This window comes from Mustela putorius, unplaced genomic scaffold (genome assembly GCF_011764305.1).
Source record: "Mustela putorius furo isolate JIRA1106 unplaced genomic scaffold, ASM1176430v1.1 tig00000421_pilon_pilon_pilon, whole genome shotgun sequence".
In the NCBI taxonomy this organism is placed as follows: Eukaryota; Metazoa; Chordata; class Mammalia; order Carnivora; family Mustelidae; genus Mustela; species Mustela putorius.
This window is the reverse complement of record NW_025421375.1, coordinates 2,289,620-2,293,621: the sequence shown is the minus strand read 5'-3', so window position 1 is coordinate 2,293,621 and position 4,002 is coordinate 2,289,620. Positions and strand designations below refer to the sequence as shown.

Here is a 4,002-nt window from a genome sequence, read left to right as displayed (position 1 = left end):
CGCAGTCAGGCGGGCATATTATGGGAACCTGTTGAAAAGTGATGGCTGATAACCGAAAACAGGAATGTGAGAAATTTGTGGGCTGCTCACCTCCAGTCTGAATTTATCCTTCCCATCCAGCTGGCCAGATTCTCTCTGAAAGCTGTGACCCTTCAACATGTCAGAAAAGAGAAAAGAGAAAAGAGAGAGGGTTCTTCAGACTCAGATCAGCATTCAAAACCCACAAACGTGCACTAAAAGAGCCAAAGCCATGAGGATGGCAAAGCTTCTGTCAGGGGGTCTTCGATGCAGTTTGTGTTTGGCGTGGGGGTGTGGCTTAGAAAGACCTCCTGTCTCTGTCTGGCCTGGAGAAGGAGGGTGGGGAGGGGAGTCAGGGGGGCAGGAAGGGGCCTGGCTGCCCCTTCTCCGGGCCTGGAGGAGTTCCGGGCCTGGGGCACAAGTTAAGAGAATGTATTCTGCCTTCTTACACTCTGCAGTCAACCGAAGGGTTAGCCAGCCTCCTGATGCAGAATTCAGCCCTCGAAGCTGATTCTGAGATTCCATACAGTAAGTCTACAACCTGGATAGGTAGCAGATGGGCTCCTGGGCTTAGGCCCAAGAAAGGTCCATAAGCTCTGGAAAGAGCCAGGCTGGTGTGGTCCCAGGGCCACGCAGGGTTTATGCAGAATGTCTGAGAAGCTTCCCTGCTGCGCTCTTTTTCTTGGACAATGACTTTCTTGTTCTATTCCGGCTGCCTTCCCTCCTCTTGTGCTGACTGCTCTCTGTTGCATTTTCCTTATCCCTGAAATGAGAGTAAGATACTCACCAGAGGTTGGAGACAGATTCCAAATGTGTTGACTCCCTCCCCTCCCTTACCCTGTCCTCTCTGAGTCCTATCTTTTTTCTTTTAAGATTTTATTTATTTACTTGAGAGCGAGAGAGGGAGAGGGAGACCAGAGAGCATGAGAGGGGAGAAGGTCAGAGGGAGAAGCAGGCTCCCTGCTGAGTGGGACTCGATCCTGGGACTCCAGGATCATGACCTGAGCCAAAGGCAGTTGCTTAACCAACTGAGCCACCCAGGCGCCCCTGGATCTTATCTTTAAATACTTTCATTTTTGGTTAGCAGGCTTGGCTGGGGCAGAGCCCTACGGGCATGGGTAGGAGTGCTCCTGGAGAGAACGTAGGTGAACCTTTTCATTTTTCCCTCTTGTTTACCTTTCCTTTTTTCCTTCCTCCTTTCTGTCTCTGCCTCTTCCTCTCTTTCTGATGAGCCCTCGCCCAGGGCCCTCTCCCACCCACTTAGTTTTATGCTTTCAATAAGTCATCTTGGGGCCTTCTGTTCTAGGAACTGTCCATCCCTCCTCCACTCCTGGGGCAAACAGTGCGGCTTTCCAGAACGCAAGGCTTTCAGCATTCACGTCTGGCCTTCATCTACCTTCATGCTCATATGACTGATGCTGAAGTCCAGGCTATCCCAAAGGCAGAGAAGGCTTTGATGGTCTAAATCTCTCCCCATGCTCCATCAGTTCTGGTAGTATTTTCTATCTTCTTCAGTGGGAATCAGTTCAAAAAAAGCTGCGTCGGAAGCCTTGCAAGCCTCAACTACGGTCCGAGTCTTGACCGCTGCAGCAGAGGTCCTTACCTTCTTAGGAAGGGGCCTGCAAGACCCTTTGGTTCCTGACACCAGAGCTGACTGCCGTCCTCTCGCGGCTGCCCCAGGATCAGCTGGATGGAGCTGCGGAGCCTTGGCCATTTGTACGTACCGTAGGAAAGGTAGGTTGGATTTTATTGCAACAATTCAAGTATTCCGGGAGAGATTCGCAGCTAGGAATGGTATAACACTGAATTGGAAAGTGAAGTTTCCTGGGTAGAGCTGGCTGGGACCGCTCAGTCCTTGTTGGTTCTGTGCTTTCAGCACCTGCCAAGGGCCGAACTGGGCGCCGAGGACGTGAAGATGGACAAAGCATTGACTTTAGTCCTGATGGTTTACAAGCCGGTGGAAGAGAAAGCACGTAAGGGGGCTTTCTACCTGGACTAGAGTAAAACACAGGATTTGGAGAGAACACGGATGCGCGATAGACATGTTCTTCACCTAGATTCCAGATACATTTAGGGTTCGGGGGCCATGCTGGTGATGGTGAGCAGCTACCCAGGTGTGGGATTTCATAAGGAGAAACAACAGACATGAAACCAAAAGTGGATGGGAAGTTAGATGTGAGAAGGTCCCGGGTTGGGGGCAAGAGAAGCTTCCAGCCCAGCAGAGCAGCCCGGTGGAAGGCTAGGACGCGTGCACGTAAAGCTTCCAGAGCTTCTGGTTGCTGGGGTTGGCGAGTGTGGGGGCCGGGACTGGTAGGAAGTTCAGCTAGAGAGGGAAATGGAGGCTGGGAAGACTTGATGGTCCTGCTAAGGTATTTGGATATTTTCCTGTAGGCAATAAGGAACCCTTCAGGCCTCTTATCGGATGTACGCCTTTAGAAAGCTGGCTCCTAATCTTCAGTGGGATCGTTGCTGGGTGCAGAGCAAGACCGGACCCAGCAGTAGCAGTCAGACTAGTGGTTTTCAGTCCGGCTGCACCTGGAGTCTCCTGGGGAGATTTAAAAAATACTGATGTCTCTGTTCCACCCACAGAGACTCTGATATAATTGGTCTGGGATATAGCCTGGGCTTTGGAAATTTTTAAATGCTTCCCAGGGGATTCTAATTTGCAGCCTGGGCAGAGAACCACTAATTTAAGAGGTGGGGAAACGGAGGTGGCTGAGGGACGTTAGGTGTGTCAGGCTTGGGCAGGACCATTCCCCGGGGCTTCCTTACAAAGTGTTTTCTTTCTTTCTTTTTTTTTTTTTGCCTTCCAGAAGTGGTTAGGAGGTCAAGTCTTGAACTTGATGGCTGGTTCTCAAGTGACGGTGGGGGAGCAGGGAGCCTCCGAGTTCATCAGGACCAGGCCAGAGACATTGCTGCTGGGAAACAGAATCTCAAGAATGAGCTGACTGGTGACGGCAGGGGGAGGGGGGAAGGAGATGAACAACTTACTCAAAGTATAAGCTGGTTTTGAATTAGCGTGTACACGCGTACCTCCCCCCACCCCCATTTTGTCTACATTTTGCTTTAATTTTCTTCCTCGGATTGATTGGGATAGGACAGAAAGTGTCTAAATAAACTGCATTGGAAGTTTTATATTTAGCCTGTCTGAACTCTGGCTAATTTGTGAACACCACACCAACAAAAGCAGCATTTATTTTAAACTCCAGAAAGGGTTTATTCAGTTTCTTTCTTTTGTTTTTTCCATGCATTGTCTTCCTGCCTCTGAGAGAGCTCCAGGCCACAGGGTCCTCCCCCCCCCCATTCTGTTTAGCCCTTCTAAGAATTACTCAACCCGAGAACACTGAGAACATTTGGGCACGTCCCAGCCCCAGCACCGTGGCGTTAACCCCTCCTTGCACAGAGAGGGGCTCTCCTGGTTGCTGTGCTCCCACTTGGGGCTCCTGGTTTCTGCCTTGATGATGCGACTTTGGGGTTAAACACAGTTTGCAATTTCTAAAAAAGAAAAAGAAAAAAAGAAAAAGAAAAGAAAAAAGGGGAAAAAAGCCTGATTTATCAAAAGAGGCTCCCAAAGAAGAACATGCACGTCTGCAGTGGTGTGCAACATCTGAGAAGGTGGGACTGCTCACTCAGGGCCCTCGAAAGCTCAGATTTGGGCCCGGAATCAGGAGAAAGACTCTATTGGGGTTTCTCCGATCCCCATCAACTTCTAAGCCTTCCTGTTGAAATCCCTGACAGTGCCTTTGACAGCCTGTTATTATCTCCAATAAAACCTGTCCCCAACCAGTAGGTCCTGCTGCTCCCCCACTTTCCAAAAAGGTGTCGAATGGTGACACCTTTTGACCATGGGGGCATGGAGAGTTAAAAAGCAGATTCTAGAAGTTCCTGGGGACTTGACTCTTTCAGGGGGCTGTGTTAGGCTCAAACTCTTTCCTTTTATTTTATTTTATTTTTTTCATTTTCACTGGAGTGGAATTAACCACG

The 4,002-nt window shown here is 49.7% G+C and overlaps 1 long non-coding RNA gene across 1 annotated transcript; it reads left to right on the top strand.

Annotated features, from left to right (window-relative positions):
• The first annotated feature begins 1,012 nt into the window (after nt 1-1,012).
• On the top strand, nt 1,013-3,516 carry LOC123391991. The gene is made up of 3 exons (XR_006606675.1): nt 1,013-1,752; nt 1,895-1,991; nt 2,832-3,516. It is a non-coding gene; the product is annotated as an uncharacterized LOC123391991 (long non-coding RNA).
• Nucleotides 3,517-4,002: the final 486 nt, after the last annotated feature.